Source organism: Serinus canaria, chromosome 9 (assembly GCF_022539315.1).
Source record: "Serinus canaria isolate serCan28SL12 chromosome 9, serCan2020, whole genome shotgun sequence".
NCBI classification, from domain to species: Eukaryota; Metazoa; Chordata; class Aves; order Passeriformes; family Fringillidae; genus Serinus; species Serinus canaria.
In genome coordinates, this window is record NC_066323.1 from 9,967,734 (window position 1) to 9,986,294 (window position 18,561).

The following is an 18,561-nucleotide window of genomic DNA, read 5'->3' on the forward strand; positions in this document are numbered from 1 at the left end:
GCGTGAATACCAGACATACGATGCATTCTTCCCAGCTGCAAACTTGGAATTCGCTTTTCCCTGGAAAGTGGGCCCTTCTGTATCCATTAATTCAGGCACTGTGCTCTTGAGCCAGAATAGGGAAGCCAGCATTGAGCTGGCTCCAAGCAACACGCAGTTGTCTTGTGTAAAGGAATTTCTTTTCTGTGAGGTTTTTTCTTGCTTTGATGGGAGACAGAGGTGGGACAAGGAATGGGAGAGGGAGCCAGGTTCTCCTGAAGCTCACTCTGACTTGGCAAGCTGCAAGCAGGTGGACTGCAATTACAGCTATTTTCTTCATCTAAAAATCAATCCGATTCATCATTAGCCTCTGCCTTTAAATTATATTTTCCCTGAATAGCATCTTCCGGTTAGTGGGAGGCGGAGGGGAGGTAAGGCAATCGATTCTGTTACTTCATTCATCATCTGCCTTCAGCCCGTGTTGTTTGAATCACTGTGGGTGTGAATGGCTGTGCTTGGGCTGGAAGTACAATGCACAGCTTCTCTATCTGTTGGATATGGGCCCTGATATCTCCCAGTGGGCTGGGTTTCCAACGCACTGCTTTGTTCTCTTGGGTGCTGCACCTTTTTGAGAGCTTGAATGAGGAAGGTCAGGCCAATCCCTCCCCTCTCCTGGTCTGTCACTGGTTCACAGGATGCCAAGGCACTGGGAACTGAACTGCCATGGCAAGTGTTGTGGGTTCTTAGATTGTTTGGAAGCCCCATTTGGAGCTGGAAACCACAGCAGGATGAATCCGGGTGTTACCTGTGCACTGGTGGCTTGCCTGTCTGCCAGCACCCGGGGCCATGTTAGCAGGGACACCTCCAGCCAGCCCTGCTTGTGCCTGTTACCCAGGGGAGAGCTTTTCCAAGACGGCAGATGTGGCTTGTGCTTCTGTGGATGCTGTCTGTGTTTCATGGGGACCAAACAGGTGGGAGAATTAGGCAATTGTCACTCAGCCAAAAGGCATTTGAAAAAAAGCAGCTTGACAACCTTGAGTCATGTTTTACTGCCTTAGGTTCAGAGTGCCTGGAAAGCAGTTCTCTATTGTCTCTTCACAGGCCTTGTCGAGGTGATGATGCTACTTAATTTCACAAGCTCCTTTCATCTAGCTCCTGCACCGTGCTTTCCCATCTCGAGGATGGGCTGTGACAGCGCTTGACTAAGGCAATCTGTGTAGCTTTGTGAGGATCCCATCTGTTTCTCTCCTTGACAGCTGGGTTGTTCCATGTTACTTGCCTTCTTTCTTTCCTGTAAAACCCAGCACGTTATTAGGACCCAAAATAGTAGCTCCTCTGGGCCGTGTTGTAATAGAGGGTGTTTCATGATGACAAGTTCCAGCATTGCATGAAGGCAAAGCCCTTTTATACATGTGGGGAAATAGCAACAATCTGCTTGCAGGTCATGCATGGCTCAGCTCTTTGAACTTCTACGTTGTCAAGTGTTTGCTGTCTCTGTTCTTAGAGACTGTACTTTGCAACAAGCACTGTAAATTACCCAGTGAGGATAATAAAGGAGTTTGATGGTAGAAAAAAGAGAAATGAATGGCAAATCTATGCTAATGCAAACATCTGTTGGGTATTCTTGTTATTCTTTCCCTATCCATCCCAACATTCATCCAGAGGTTGTTTAAAGCCAAGTGGAATAGAGACTTAATTTTTTCCTCTGAGTGGACCTTAGGCTTTTTTGTCTAGGTTTGGGTTAGAACTGTCAAGTGGTTTTTTGGCACTATTTCATATAAGTGCACTCTTGATCATTTGGCTATAAATGCAACTTCATGATGCTCCTTGTTCATTAGCTCCGCAAAAAATCAGGTAGTGGGCTTGGTGAATGTTGGATTTGGGGTCCCTTAATGTTTTGACTGTTTGAATTCTTTATGGTGGTATTGATGTGGATGATAGGTGCCAGTTGGGAACAGGAGACTGACAGGCTGGTAGGACTCCAGTCCTGTGTCCTCAGATGGGTGTGTTGCTTGCAGAGGGCTCTGTGATGCTGCAGTACCTGAACTGTGTACATGGTTTAGGAACATCGTGAGTTTTGTGGGAGCTGAAAAGTTGCCTCTCTATCTTGCTTCCATTTCTGCTAGGTTTAAATGGATGTAAAATTTCCACTGGTTGCTTTTCTACTGTAATGAAACACTGAACTGGTAGAGAAGGAGAAAAAGACAGGTGACTGGTAAATATTTCTTTAAGCATTGGGGTGGTTTTGGTTCCAGGATGTTATCTTCTTGTTGGGAAAAAAATGTAATATAATAAACACAATGCACCCTCCTAGTGTAGGGGAATGCTGTGCTTCTGTACTTTTTATATTTATTATTTTTGTGGTACTGCCTTGAGGTGTCTTACCAGAAGTATGGGCTGTTGTTATTAGAGTATCCTGTAAAACAGCTGTAATAATTGCACAATGTTCTTTATTTCTGTCAGGTTTATTCATAGACTATTTTTTTAAGACACACGAGGGACTGTCTCTGCACACATCATTGATTTTGCTAATAAAATCTTATATTTTGATGGTACATTTCATCGGAAAATCATTAACTGCTCTATAAGACTTACAGTATCGTGGGATGGGAATGTTTCCTGTTGCCTTCATGGAGAGATTGATCTAGATGGATTTCTTTGATTTCTTAACAGCTACTGGGAAAGGGCACAGAATCAGATGCCTCATCTCTGCTTCAGTCTCTCTCACCAAGGCTTTTCTTCCTGCAGGGAGTGGAGAAGGTGCTTAAAACCTGTTTGAAGTTATTCTAGTGCAAAACGTGGGGAAAGGACACCTGTTGGACCATGGCCACCACGTTGTCCCCAGTGGTCCCTCTACGTGAGGTTCCTACTGGCAGCTGTGACTATAGGTCAGCTGCTCAGGTGGAGGGCATTGTTTCTATTCAGGGTATTCAAGGACCAGGAGCAGCCTGTGCCTCTGTCCAGTATCAGCTGGGACATGCTTGAAAGCATCAGGCTGTTCTTGCTGCCCCTTCTAGCTGAGTTCTTTAGGAGCTTGGATCAGCAGCTCATGGTTTTAGATCCCACTGCAAGCCCAGAGCCCATGGAAGGACCCAGAGTGAGGTGAATCTGGACACTGCTCTGGTTTATTTGGCTGTTAAAGAGCTTTTCCCAGGGAGTGTTGGACTGGCAGTCAGAGAGCCACCACTGAGCCAAACTCCAGTCCTGTATTTAGTGGCAATTAGTAGATTTGAGTGCATCCTTCATTCAGCCAAAAAACCTGGGAGATGGCACAAGTCTGTATTTCATTGTATTCATTAATTTAGTGAGTGTGTGTGTGTTGTATTTGAGGGAATGTTTAGTGTTCAGGTTTGTGGAGCTGAATCCGATTCCGTTTTACAGGAGACAGCCCAGTTGTCCATAGCAACCTGAAATTGATTTTTCCCCCCCTGTCTGCTGAAAGCTGTTCCCTCTTGAATCATCCCTTTAATTTAATACAGTGAACAGGATGTCCCTGCATGCAGAACCTTTTTTTTTTTTTTTAACAACAAGTAACCTAGGCAAAAAAAAAAAAATCTTATTTGAACAACAGCCCTGCCTCTGTCTTTATTGCCACTTGGCATTAGTCCTTGCTGTGCTGTTTCCTCATGCTTTGTTTCAGGCACTGGAGGCCATTATCAGTATTGGTTAATCACTGCTGCTGCCACAGGGGCATGTCCCCCTGCACACCCTGGCCAGCATGGCAGTCGGTCCTTCTTTGGCATTAAACCCTTCAGGCTGCCCTGCTTTGTGCTGAAAAATCTATTTTTTTGTATTGTGTGTGCCATCAGCCCTGTGCTTTCCCCTGATGTGTGGTGGTGCCCGCATGTGGCAGTGGCCTTGTTGTGGCTCTGGTCTGACCTGCCTTTATTTGTGGGTCTTTCCAGTGCAAGCAGTGGACTCACTTCACAGGAGGCTGGTTGGAAGGTGTTGGGGAAAAATGGGAAGAACTGCCTTGTATTTCGTTCCTATTTGCAAAAGAAATCTTTGTCATCTGTAGGGTGCCTGAGGACTCCAAGGGAATGATTACCTTGTCAGAGGAGTGCCAGGGATGAGGAATTTGGGACATTTGTGCTTTTGTTACCTGGAAGAGCACTTGACTACCTTTTGGAAGAATGACTGCTTGTGTGTGGTCAGTGCAGAATGCAAACTCTTTCCACATTTGCTTGCCCCTGGATTTTGCACAGCATGGCAAGACAGCAGAGATTTTTTCCCTGTGTTCTTTGTTCTTGCCCTGCTGCAAAGCCACTAGAGGAGGAGGTGTTGTTGGGCTGGGGCAAGGTGTGCTGTGGTAGCAGTTGTACCACCAGACTTGTCCCTGTTGGTTGTTCCACACAAAGAGAAGCAAGCTGCTGCTTGCATCCTTGCTTGGGCCATTAATACAAATTGCACCAATCTGTGCTGTGAAATGTCTGCCTTTCCCTGGCTTGCTTTATGAAAAGTTAAAGGGGTAAAAAAAAAAATCACACTAAATCAGTATGGCAGAGGCTTCAGTTGTGTGTTCACCTGCTGTCACTGTGGGATGAAGCCATGTCACTTGACATGCCTTGTGTATGGCGCTTGTTGAGAAGATAGTTATTTCATGTCTCTGTTTTTTTTCATGTCAGTCAAAAAATGGTTTGTTTCATGTGCATCATCTGAACATTGCACTGAATAAGCTACCCAAAAAAGGTTAATCTCCAATTCTGTACTGCTTTTACTGTCGCATCCAACTGCTTCAAAGACAGGGATGAGTGTATCTCTAATGATGACTCCCAGATACAGAGGTAGCATAGGCTTCTACTTCTTTCAGGTGCCAAAACTCAGACTTACAAGACCTGTTTTTTCATAACACTTGATGTTTTGTAGTGTTGTACATGGTTATAGTACAAGTCTTGATTAAAGGTTGAACACAGAATCTCAATCCCTGCCTGCTAGTTCTTGTCTCTTCTGGACATAGTCCTTCTGTATCTTCATTCAGCCACAAAAGGCACAGCAGTAAATATGTGGGAAATTTTGATAAATGTGACTTTGCTCTTATCGCTCAGAAGGTTTATGGCAGAGGCATAAACAGGATCTAATCTTTCCAAGTGACGCTCAGCTGCCAGACCACAAAGCTTCCTTTCTCATCTCCTTACCATTGCCTGCCTTCCATGCTCTCCCTCTTCTGAAAACTGCATGAGGGGGAGGAAGCCACTGTCCCGCATGGCTGCGACCTCCTTTTTGACGTGACTTGGCTTTCATACAGAAGTAGCATGTAGAGTGGACATTGCTCCAGGTGTCAGTGAACTTCTTTGTGTCTTGTTGTCATTCCTCCCTTCAGCAGGAGTACTGCCTGCCTGAGAGCTGGGTATGATCTGGCTGAGTTATGCAGAAGCTCGTCAGCTGTTGTCTGTAACTTCTGTCAGTGGGATATTTGTAAATTTAAATGCTTCCTCCCAGAAGTATCAAAGGAACTGGGGCCACTTTTCAGCATGGACATGAAAGGCTTTCGCGCACTGGTGCAGCCAGGATTGCCATGGAGAACAAAGGCTTTTGCTAATCGCTTCTAATGCCTTTCAAGTTTATGCCTCATTTTTTCCCCTTTTTCAGATGGCCTCCCAGAGTACTGAGACTTCTCTGACTGACTCACCAAATAATTAACAGGAGGAGGACTCAATCTCTGAAACTTCTGAACACCTCTTTTAATTTTCTTGAATAAGCCAGTACTCTGGCCAGGATCCAATTTGTGTAATTACATTTGACCTAACTTAATCCCTTGGCAGTTTCAATTGCATGTGGTAGTTGTCTTGGCTCCCTGTCCTGGGCTGCCATTCAATGCTACTCCATGGGTTTCAAAGCTGTTGTAATTCAGCTGTACAAATGGGTGTATTTTCTTGGTGGAAGCATTCCTCATATCTCTATCCCTTGCTAAACATCCTTATCTCACTAGTATTTTGGGAGGTAACGTGTCTGATACTGCAGATGATCTTGCTGAAGTCCTTGGAGCTACTTTTACCCTTAAAGATGGGCATGCATTTAGAGTCTTTTATCAGTTGTCCAACATACATTTTGAGATTACTTCGGGTTTTTCACCTTCAGGCATTTATTGCTCAGTCTCCTCAGCTACTATGTGGTGCTTTAGGGATGTTATTGGTGCAGGTATTCCTCTTTAGCCTTGGAAACAGCACTTCTGCTATCCAGTCAGTGCTAATCAGGAGTGTGTCGCCTTCCTGTGCTGACAGCAGTTGGGCTGGCTTGCTGTAAGTGTTGGCATTGCTAAGAGTGCAAGTGATGAAGGAAAGCAAAAGCCCAGGACAGCTGGGTAGGATTACAAAGGATGAAAAAAACCATCCCAAGCAACAACGTGGAGATGGACAAAGTGCAGTAGCCAAAAGTACAGTCAGATGGATAATCCATGCAAAAGACAAGGCACTGAGTTCTTGCATTGGCACATCCTTAGATGTGCAACAGGCATCTTGTTTTCGCAGCAGGTAACAAATTGAGGGTTTCTTGGCTTCAGCTATCGGAAAAGGCGTATTTGTTACAAAGCCACTTGATCCTTTGGGGGCAGGAGCAGCTCCTTCTGAGGGGAGACAGGAATTTAGATGAGATGGGGTGCAGAAGGTGATCTATGTCTGCTACTATCCAACTCGGTTTTTCTGAGAGCCTCCAGAAGTAGGATGGAAAATGTATCATTGCTGCTCTCCCTTGTTGCCTGTTATCTTTCATGAAATTTGCGATTTTTTTGTCATTCAGAACTCTTCCCCCGTGTTTCTGAGCACTGTTCATGTAGATCGTTTCTCTGCCTTTCTATAATGTCACCAAACACTTGGGTTCATGAGAGATATCATTTTGCTAGGTAGAACATCCTGAAGATCAGGTAAGGAATATGTTGTGAGTTCAAAACCCATGTATCAGACCTGACTTTCACCCTCTGAATCTATCCCATAATTACACATTTAAATCGCAGAGTGGACTGGAAATCTTGCCTCTGTTGATTTCAGTGGCACTGTAAATAAAGTCACCAGTGGTAACATTAAAATTTGTCCTCCATCACAGAGCTTAAAAGTTCGGAGTCAGAGCCATCTGATTTGGACATGTGCTGGGTATTACTTATACCTTGGCAGAGCTTTCTGCAAAGTCCATGAACACTTTGTTTCCTAGAACACAAATTTATCAAACCCTTATGGTGGTTGTCAGAGAAAATGTGGCCAACTCTGAGCCGTGGTGCATGATGTATCTACAGTCAGTGATGTTGCTTTTGAAGATCTGTTTGTGTGCTGAATAATGGGGTGCAGAAAATTGCACTTCAGAGTTACTGGATTTTCCTTTATTCCTGGACTGGACTCTGCCTGCCATCCTGAAGACAAATCTTTTATTTTTCTTGTTTCAGAATACTTTGTACTGTGTGTGCCTGAATGCATGAGCCTTTGGAGGTGAACGTCTTCCCTTGAAACAGCCTCGTGCCAGCCAAGTGCCTTCTCTCTTGGGGTAAGGAATGACATACACATGCAGAGATTGAGGATGTGCTGTGAGCAGAAAGAGAATGGGCAAAGAGAGGACAAGCAGCACTGCCTCAACTTGTAAATTTGGGAAATAGTGACCTTGTCATGGAGAGAGGGAATAAATTAATCCTTCCACTGTAAATAAAACAAATTATAAACTTAAGTTTTTGCAACAAGGAAATTTAGCTGAGGTGTCAGTGAATGATCTACAGTCAGGATAGCTGAGTGCTGGAGTGGCTTCCCCCAGTCAGGGAAAGGTTTAAGAACAAGTTGGAAGAGCAATAACAGACATGCTTTTAGGAGAACCGATCCTTCCACGTGGTGGAAAAATAGACTAGCTGACTTCTGGAGAGTTCTACTAACCCACTGATAGTTAGAAATGAGAATGTGTGAAATTCTTATCTTAACAACCTTATTCAAAGCTGATAAGGTGAAAGGCAAAGCTGGGTGTATCTGTGCAGAATGAGCTGCATGGTCTGGTGAAGTACTGAGGCAGCAGCAATTAATGCTGGTGCTCAGTGTCTTTGTTTCCTGAATGGTGATGTTATTTTGGAGGGAAGTATAAGCTCAGGGGAAAGAAGAAGTTTAATCCTCTGTTGCTGGCATGTAGTGTAAACTTGTGGTAAAAACAGGAAGTTGTATCAATTCTGGCTCCTTTGTAGTAAGTTTCTGGGAGTTTGGGTCACTTCCATGGTCCATGTAAGGGATTTACTCTTTTTCTCAGGGGTCTAATCTCATCTGTTTTATTGTGACATCAGAACACAATGCTACAAATATAGATATACTGAGCAAACCACAAATATCATGTGGAACACAGAGAGAGGAACCAAGTGATTACTTTTCCTCTCTTTTTCCAGGGCTGATGAAGTGGAGGAGAGTTTCAGTTTTCTTCTCTTGCTCTTCTGTTCATGTTCTCCATTGTGTTTCTTTGTCTTGTCTTGACAGCAAACACAGCAGGCTTTTCCTGAGTTTAAAAATGCTGGCTCACCAGATAGGTCTTGAAATTATGTCCTGAAGATGTCTGCTCCTTTAGTTCCATTGCTTCTTCCTCCTTCATCCCGTCCCTGGGAGTTGCCGATGACAAATGGAGCCTGGGCTCAGGCAGCCTCCAAGCCATCCTATGACAAGAGGGGTGTTCAGGTGCTTTGTCTTCCTTGGTCCAGTGAAGAAGATCAGTTAGATACCTGTCTTATCTTGTAGGACATCTGAAATTCACTGGGAAGATCTTCAACCTCTTGTTGGACTTTGCTTTCTCTAAAATTTACATTTCATCCATAATGTCAGCAAACACTGGTGTCTGCCCTGGAGTTAAACCAGTGTCTTATTGTTCCTTATCATCTTCTGCTTAGCAGAGATAAGCTGTTGTGTCTCAGGGGTACGGGGACATGGAAGAAACTTGAAAATAGCTCTAAGAAATGCAGATGGTGTCAAGAAGAAAATAAGGGATGCCTTTCTGAAGTCACCTTTGTACATGTTTTTTTATTTTTTCTCTTTTATTTTTTCCTCCTCTTGAGCTTTTCAATTCCTGCAACTATCTGCTCAAATCTTGAAAGCAAAATGCGTTTGTGGAAAGATGCAATTTACTGTGTTCCCCCATGATCTTTTGATCTCAATCAATCAAATAAATCCAAGACCTTGCAATTCACCTTGTTGCAAGGACGGTTAATAAGTTGAGGGGTTGTGCCAATGGTAGTGATGGTTTTCTGGCCTTGTGCTTTTTTTTTAATTGTTATTCTTTTTTATGGTTCTGACCTTTCGGACTGGTCAGGGTAAGATTATTTGCAGAGAATAGTCCATAAATATGCCTGTCAGGACTTAACATTCAAGCGTTGCTGCTTAGCAAAAGAAAGCAATATGCCAAAGTTCAATTTAGATTTCCCTGCAGGGTTGAAAGTAATGACAAGACTCACTTAACATGGCAGGGATGAGTCCTGCCACCTCTCTGGGAGTGGCTGTTGTGTGGTCCTGCAGCACTTTGTAGCTGTGTGCCTGGTTCAGTTGTCTGTTTCTGAAATTTGGTGCCTGGCATCTCGTGCTGGGGCTTGCTTAGGGTGGAGGAGCCCTGGATGCATCTCTTGGCTCTTCGAGGTGCCAGCTCAGTCAGTTGGTAGCTTCCCTTGACTTAGTAACTGATTTTTTTTTTTTCCCAAGTGCTGTGCTCCTTACAATGCAAGTGCAGATTTGTGGAGCTGCTCTAAGCTCTGTCCTACAAAGGCACCCTGTTCCCATCTTTGCACTCCATCCTTGCCCTCAGTGCAAGCCAGCGTGGGTTGCAAGCATGGCTGAACAGAGCCCAAGAGTGTCCTGTGGTGTTTTGAGTTGTGTCCTGTGGGTTACCTGCTGTGAACTCTGAGCCCTTTGGGAATGCCAGATTTCAATGGAAAGCCATTTAGGTTTTCCCTGCTGTGACTATTCATGAAAACAGTTCCTAGATATTTCCCACCTAATGTTTGCCACCATGGAAGCGTGCATCATCCAGTGGTGAGAATCTTGCTTTACTGTCAGGAAATATCTGAGTGGCTATTGATGTTTCTGCTGTCCTGTCAGCAGAATTGACTCCTGTGGGTGAGAGCAGCATGAGGAGTGAAGCTGGAAACCAGCAGCTGCTATTTAGGCATTAACCTGCAGCACTTGAAAGCTACGCAGTCCATTGAGTAAAAATGGTCTCTTTAGAGCCTGGCCATGAATCTAAGTATAGTTTGTCTGAAACATGTGGCTCATATGAGTTCATTTTTATTCCTTCTGGAGATGAGAAAGTGAAGGTGCTGAAGACCACTTGAATTTTATTCCTAGGAAGTTCATGGCAGTGGAGCCCTGAGGCTGGGTCTGAAACCCATGAGTTTGGCCAAAAAATTCCCCTAGAAAAAGCTTATATGTGGTGAAAAAAATGATGCCATCAGTTGAGAAAGCAATTCGCAGCAGACTGGGACTAGGTGGTGAAATAAAGGTGCAAAAAATAGTGCAGCTTGTGACAAGTCACAGAGCACCTCCATGCCAGACCCCTGCGAGAGCTCAGCAGCTCTTGGTCCAAATCAGCAATGCTGTAACTTGCAGAGAAACAGATGGGTCTGGTTCCCTGTCAGCAATGGCTGAAAAGTTTTAGAGCAAAATAAATGAATTTGTCTTTAGTACCATCTTAAAATCCAGGAGTCATTTCTGCAGCACCTGTAAATAACTGAATATAAAAGGAGAGGGTATGGAAAAATAGCTTAGAGAGTGGCAGAGCAGAGCCTTTGTTGTGTCGTGCCACACCCTCACAAGTCTGGTGGCCATGCTGAGAGGTGGGGACAGCTGTCCCCATCCCCACAGCTACCATCCTCCAGGTGGCAAAGAAAAAGCCCTCCAATGCGCAGGAGTTTTGCGTGTCCCAGAAGGCAACACTCTCGTTTCTTATTCCAGAAGGGACTGGCAATTAGCAGCAGGGGTAATAACCACCTGGAATTAAATTCTGTGGAGGCATGAGAAATAGTAGGGTATATTTGGAAATATCTATTGCATATATATATTCCTGTTAAGAGAAACATGTTGGAGGTGCCATATCCATAAATACTAATAAGGCTGTTTGATTCCAATTTTCAGGTAAGATTAACATTTTATTGAGTATTATATCTGTCACATTCAATGCTTTAGTGTACCATCCTCTCAGGCTTATTAGCATAATTGCAGTGCTTAAGCAACAATAAAAAATTCAACAGTAAAATAGCGGTTAGCACAGGCAATTTGTTATCAAAAGCTTTTACTTAAGGACAGCTTTTGAGCGTATTTATTATCCAGTTAGGGCTATACATTATTTTTATTTATAAAAACAAGAGGGAAGCAATGTAGGAATGCTTTTTCTCTTTTGGTGCCTCAATCAGAAGGCCTGAGAATTGGTCACTCCTTTTTTCTCTTTCTTAAAATCACCCAGCAAATTCACTTGGAATGGGGAGGCAAGATAACAAAACAGACTCTGGTCTGGAGCAGGGCTGTGACGTTAATAACTCAGCAGAACAATTCCAGTAAATTCTGATGCCAACTGGAGTGCCCTTTTCAAATTCCCTCGTTGCATCCTGGGCTCTGCAGATACTGTCCTTTGTCCGTGGCTGATGGCACTGTCACTGGGGCAGTGCAGGGGCAGGGGTGGCCCAGGCTCACACCCCAGAGGTGGCTGCAGCCCAAGATGCAATGCAGCTGTTGGGGTGATGCTCCCACAGGTGAGGGGAGGGAGGACTTGCAGGAAAACAGACTTTGATATCAGTGCTGGTTGTCTCTGAGGCTGGAGCAGAAGAGCATGGCCTGTGACAGTGCTGTACACCCCTCCTCCTTTCTTTTCTCACTCTGAGGACTCTTAGGGGAACAGTCCTTTTGCTGAAAAGCTGCAGTATAGATGTGAATGCACCTGTTTGTGTGCCAGCCCTTGCTCTTGCCCGGACAAAGTCTCTCTTGCTAGCATGGCAATATTTGTGTGAGTGTTTAAATTTTCAGCACATTTTCTCTGTGTACTTAAAATACAAAGTTGTACCTCATAGATGAAAAAGTAAATAAGTTTTAAGCAACTCATGAAGTCCTTAGACTAGGAGGTCCATCAAGAAAAACACATGGAATTGGCAAGAGGAAGACTGCTGCTGTGATTGCTTATGATTCCTTTGCTGGTTGAGGCTTTTTACAGACCCTCTCTTTGCTTGTGTTTGCTCTTCCAACATCCTTCAGCATTTGCTTGAGTTGTTGTCCTTGTTCCCAAGATCTGTGCTCACTTTCAGCATCCTCCCTGTCACTGCAGCCTTGGTGCCTCCCCTTTAATGTGTTTTCCTCATTTCCTCCCTTGTTCTGGGAGACCTCCTTTGCCTTCTGCTGCTTTTTCAGAGGTCACTCTTCCATATTCTTGATGGATGACTTAATTGTGGGCCTGTTGCTATGTCATTTTGGTGGTACCCAAAGCCCAGGTGAGGATCTGCCACAGCCCTGGTGATGCCTTGACTGGGCTCACAGTCTGGATAAGCAAGATGGGTAAACTTGTCTGGTGTTTTTGCTCCTGTTTTGACTGGTGTCTGGGCTCACTGTGAGGAGAAGTGAAGGCAGTGCTGCTGCCCCAGGGAAGAAGCTTGTGTTCATAGTGAAACAGGATGTGCAAGCAGGTTGTAGGAATTGGGAAGGGAGCACATGGAGACAGGTGAAACTAAATTGGGCACATATTAGAGAAGTGATGTGCTTGTGGGGTCCTCTTCACAAACACCCTCTTCTGCGAATGTGTGAAATTTGAAAGGAGCTGGTTGTTTCAGATCCCTTTTTTTATTTTTTGATTTTTTTTTTTTTTGAAAGGGGTAAAAAACCCAATGTTATTCAGAGAGAAGTTTTATGTTTCAGATTCTGGGGTAGTTGTGAGTCTTTAGTTGGTACGCAGCTCACTCTCATGAAACTGCCCAGCACTGCATGGTGTTCAGACTTTCTGTCAGCAGAGAACTTGGTAATGCTCCTGAGACTGTGAATACACAGAAACTGACTGTGGAGAGCTAAACTTTGTGGGAACTTTGCTCTTGGTGGAAATTTGACTGTGATTTGAATTGCAGTTGAAATATGCGCTCTCTGCCTCCATGATCACCTCTGGGAATGGAGACTCCTTGCTGCTGTCTTAGGAACAAGCAGGTTCCTTCACAGCTCTGCAGCTCCCCATTGTTGCTTATGGCTCAGCTCATCTGGCTTCAGTAGCCCCCAAGGCACCTGAGCATCTCCTGCTTGCACTTGGCCTTGGAGCCAGGCAGTGCTGAGTGTCTTCTGCTACAGCCAGGGAAGCACCCTTCTAGCTCCTGTGCACAGCCAGGGGGTTCCACATCCATGGAAGGAGCTGAGGGACCAGGAAAGGTGTTTTCTTGGGCTGTTGATATGGCCAAGGGCATTTCTGTGTGGCTTCTACCTGAGATCTATCATCATCCAACATTTTAGGCAGAAAGAGTCATGCAAGTCTTTCGTGCAGCTCCTGGCTCAAAGCAGGGCTGGATTTACGGTGGGATGAGGCTCCTCAGAGCTTGTCAGGGCAGTGGTGGCCTGCTGTGGCCTTGAGGGATGATGATAGTGAATGCCTTGGTACAAAAAAGACACCTTATGGAGGGTTCTGTAAGCTGTACTCTGGTGTCAGGGTGGTGGAGCAGTGACTTTTCTGTGAGAGGGTCTTTGTGAAGGGTTGAGAGACAGTCTGAGCGTTGAGACTGATTCCTACATTACATTCCCCTTGGGAAGTGGGGAGCACTGTGCCCAGCTCTGCTGGGGTCTGGCTGCCACCATAGCTGCTGGTGACACTGCACAGCTCTCCTCACTGCAGATGGGGAGGGGTGCTGGGAGGACAGGGTCTGTAGCTGGAGACTGGTCCACATATGAACATATCCTCCCCGGGGAGGAAAGTGCTTACATGCTTCTTGTGGGGAAAAATATGGCTGAAAGAATTTAACAGTGATAAATGTCATAAAAAAAACTTATGCTGGAATTTGTAAAGCCTGGAACATCTGTTCTCAACAGTGCTTTGATCACGTTGTGAGGCTTTTAAAATGATACTTCCATGAATTAAGTGAGATCCTTATGGCTGCAGGATTCCTTTCAGTGCCCTTTTTTTCATGGAGCAAAAAGGCAAATTTCACAGGGAACATTACATGACTTGAAACACATATTTTAATGGTTAGTATCAACCAAACAATGTTTTATTAGGTGCTAGAAAAATGTTCCAGTTCCATACCCCAGGAAGCAAAGCACTCCCATTTACTTTTTTAGCTTATGGGAGCTGTACTTAAAAAAAAAATAAATCAAGAATTCATTGCTTGTATGTTACCATATTCAAAACCAAACCAAACATGGTGAAATGAGCTTAAACATTTTGAAGCTGTTGTCAGAAAAGGTCCTTTTTGGGTTTTGTTTCCAGGCAGAGCTGCAGACGAGGCAGAGGATCTGTGTTTTCTGAGGGACCCACAGCAAAGAATGGCGAGACTGATGATTTACTTTCCTCAGTGCACTGCCTTGGATTGAGCAGCTTTTGGTCGTTCACTTTTCTCTGAGGACTTGTGCTTTCTCCATTCCTGGTTGTTTAGCAGGCTTCTGCCTCCTGCCCTTCCAGCAGCTGTGTATTTGGGGCTGAAATGTTCTGGTGCCAAATGACTTTGGTGATCTTAGGAGTGTGGAGAGCCATCATGGCAGTTCTTTGCAGTGTCACACCTGGCAGGAGGATTTCCCTGCCTTCCTGCTATGTGTAGAGAAAAGAATATCTCCTGGGTTGTTTGCAGAAACAGCCTGTAGGATGTGAGGGGCAGCCGGAAGGAGGGAGAGCCTAAAGAGGAGATGTGGAGCAAGATCTCCTCCTGTGCTAGGTTTGTGGGTTCATACTTGAGAAATCCTTTCCTGCTGCTACAGCCAGCAAATCTGGCAGCTCCCAGTAGGATGCTGGGCAAGGCTTCTTGCTCCCATCTCCCTTTCCCTCCCTGGGATGAATGAATGGACCTGTGTGTGACCCCACAGCTCTACCCCAGCAATCATAAGCCTGGGAAACTTAATTGTTTCTTCATTTAAAAACTGTCCAAACTATAAATAGAGGAAAAGTTATGGTCAGAAGTAGCACAGAAGAAATATGGATGGGCTTTCTAGTAAGGTTCTGTGTGTCAGGGGTTAATTTATGAAAACTAAATTGTTTAATTCCTCCAGCACCCAACAGGTGAACAGGCGGCTTATTGCTGTGACATATCCATTTATAGCAGCTTTCCTTTGCTAACACCTGTGACTCAGTTCTGTTACATACTTATGCTGTCTGTTAATTATTTACCAGTGATTTACAAGTGCAGAGTGCAAATAAAATGCTTTTATGCAGGAGACTGCATTGTACACCCAGGATTCCTGGGAATTAGGGCACTGTACTACCGTGTACAATCCCATCAACATCCCTGGAGTTCTGATGGAGGAGTCCTTGTGTGTACGTGATGAAGAGGCAGCCCCTTGCCCTCCAGATCTGGCACTCAGAGGGGCTGTGGTGTTAGTGAAGGGCTTACTACACACAGGGCTGTGGTGTATGAGGGGATCTCTGTCCTTTGCTTCCTTTCAGATCGATTTTTTTGCCATTTTAAATTGCTTTCTTCCCCCTCGACAAAGGCTCATTCTTCTTCATAAGTGATGGTAGCAGCAAACTGCTTTTTAAAAAGTCCCACAGCATGATGGGCTTTTTTTTTTAAAAGAACAAAATATTATAAAAGTCAAGTAGCAGATAGAGTTCTGACTCAGCTCATAACTTATGATCCTGTGCTATTTCTGTAACATTTTAAGCTTATGACCAAATTTTTCTAGTATTAGGACATTGCCATAGAAAGTGTGTCAGTCCCTGGCTGCCAGAACCTGTCACTGTACAGAATATATACACTTCTGAGCAAGTGGGCAGGAGCAGGCCATGGAGTTGTCTCTCATGGTTTCAAATTGCTGAAAGTTTTTTTTGTTTTTTTTTTTTTTTTTCTTTGTTTGTTTGTTTTTGGTTGTTTTTGTTGATTCGCTTAGCAAACAGAGTTGTGCAGAACAACATAGCTGCTTTTTATTTCTCACACAGTCAGGCACTGAGCTCCCATCCCCAGCTGTGCCTCGTGCAACTGCAGTTGCTTTGCTGGTAGATTTTTCAGCCAGTGTGAACTGCTGTAAGTCAATTCAAGCTGTATCAACTGTGTGGATCTTATGGAAGTTGAGGATTTGGTCATACAGCTCATGGTTTTAGTGAGGAAGAAGTTTGGGAGATGGTTGTCCATTCTAGGCAGGCAAGAAAGTACGTGCCAAATTTCTCTAACCTCGGGGAAGGCGTGTGTGAACAAATAAGCATCTGTGTTGCAGAGAATGCGATTACTGAGGAAATCCCAAAGTTTATGAGTAGGAGTTTTTATAGGTTCAGATCTGCTGTGGTTTCAGACACTTAAGGACACTTAAAAGAATGAAACTCCAGACAGTCCAGCCACACATGCATGACACACAGCAGCAAAGCCATCCTTGTGTTTAGCACTGCTGATCAGCTCGCTAATGCAACATCTGCTCTGGGATTTTGCATTTAAATTTTGTCTGGATAATGAAGAGGAAAGCAGGGCTAATGATCTGTGTCCTGTTTCCCTTCAAAGTGCTTTATTTACTCTTTGTGGCTACTTTTCATGGTTCTTAGCAGCAGCCCTAAAATGTCAACTGACCTGAAGAAATCAACAATGGATGCCTAAAAAAATCCAAAAGAAAAGTGAGGAAGGATGTTGCTTTCTAACTTTTCATGTGAGCACCTCGTAATCAGACTCCCTTTGATTAAGTAACCAGCGAAGTCTATTCATGTGTACTCCAATTAAAATTTAATGAAGCAAGAGGATGTATTTGTATATGCTGACTAATGCAGGAGGAATAGATTCCTGTAACTCTGCTCTGCAAGCCCTTTTCTTTGCCATCAGGGCTGGATTTACTAGAAAGCTCCTCAGCAGCTGTGGACCTCCCCTGGCATGAGCAATCCTCACAAGTCTGGGCTCCTGTGCTCACAGCAAGAGGGTGATGGTGTCTTGAATGTGGAAGAACACAGCTCTTTTGTAGGGCACAGTCTTATCAATGAAGCCCAGCTTGGCTAATTGCAAGAGATGAGGCAGAGCTTCTGCTCTAATCTACTCCATTGGAAAAGATCAGGGATTTGCTGGATGTGTGTGCTGTATCTGTCTTGCTATCAGCTGGATGAGTGGAGCCACACACACCAAGAAGGGATATGTACACCATGATTTTTAAGTAAGGAACTGATGTTCAAGAAGAGGAGTCTGTATGACAGCTAAGCTGGTGTCAGAAAAGAGCCAGGCTTTTAGTGCCTCTGCCTTTGCCATGGGTTTATTGGGCAGTTGCTTTGGTGCCTGTGTTCCCAAAGGGATGTGGGCCTGCTTTGCAGAGCATTTTGTTTCTGACATCACAGGGAATGTACAGATTTCTGCGTGGACAATGAAACGACCTGCCAGGAGGGGTGCAGAGGCTTGCTTAATTTGGCACTGTCTCCATCTCTTCCCATGTGTTTCTACCTCTGGGGCAGCTGCAGAGCTCCTGCATCACCTTGCACCCAGGAAGGGGATTGGAAAAAAGATATTAAAGGATCTCACCTGCTCATGACACAGTGCCCTGTGACTTCAACTTTGTGCAGGGACTAACAGCCCTCCTCTGGAGTGGAACATGGCAGCGGGGTGATGCTGCACAGCTATGTTAAATGCCATTTTTGGACAAGCAATGAAAGATCCTGCTGTATCCACTCCCAGCAATGGGCTGGGCGACAGAACGGAAATGCCATGGTGGAATTTGCCTTTGCCGCTGACCCTTGCATGACACGCGAGAGCTCCTCATCACCAGACCTTTGTTTTGCCTTACCCAGAATACAAAGCAGTGTTTCATTGGCATGGCTGGCTGTTTTCCTTCTGTCTTGACTCATGGCAGAACTGCAGCGAGCTTTCCAGACACAGGCTGAGTTTTCCAGTTATCATCTGCTTCAGCCCCACATCCGTCCTGCCAAGGCTCTCACTCGTGCTGTTGCAGTGAAGTGCTCGAGAAGCCTTCAAAGGGAGATACAGCTCTGGAGCTAAGATTTTGGCCTTCATTTTTGGCCTGGAAGGCTGCTCTTGGAACAGTAAGCATGAAATTTCTCTAGAAGCCTTCTTTGTGTGCCTTTCTGAAGAAATAGCTGGAAGGAGAAGACCTGTCAGTTGAGCTCTAAGAGAAAAACCTATTGGCTCTGAATACACTGGGGACATTATTTAAGGTCAGTTGATCTGTGAGAAGGCACAACTTATCTAATGCAGCCTAAGGTTAGTTATGCAACAGACAGGCTGTTCTTTGTTGTGAAGTACAACTTCAGTGTGTGCCTGTGAAAATCAAAAGTCTTGCTGAAGGCGTGTTGTGTTCTGGCTGGAAGCTATTGGGTGTCCTCCTCTAGTGATTTTCCTCTGTAGCAGGTTCAGATTAGCATCACGGAAAGGTTTCCAGTGGGAAAGGCACTCAGCCCTTGCAGGCTGCAGGGTGGAGCTGCCAGCAGATGTGTACTCTAGTGGGTGCTGGTGCAGGACCACATGCATGAGGTGTTGTTTCAGACCAGCTTTTACTTCTGTCTGTTCTTCCC

The 18,561-nt window shown here is 44.7% G+C and overlaps 1 protein-coding gene across 6 annotated transcripts in view; it reads left to right on the forward strand.

Moving 5' to 3' along the window:
• Positions 1–18,561, forward strand: part of LPP (LIM domain containing preferred translocation partner in lipoma) — a 333,154-nt gene that overhangs the window by 55,357 nt on the left and 259,236 nt on the right. For 4 of the 6 annotated variants that reach the window (XM_050978157.1, XM_030227018.2, XM_050978158.1 and 1 more), the window contains one exon: positions 7,352–7,449. The exons of the other annotated variants lie outside the window; for them this stretch is intronic. The gene's annotated coding sequence lies outside the window, so the exon portion shown is untranslated. The remainder of the gene's footprint in view (positions 1–7,351; positions 7,450–18,561) is intronic. 6 annotated transcript variants of the gene reach the window in all.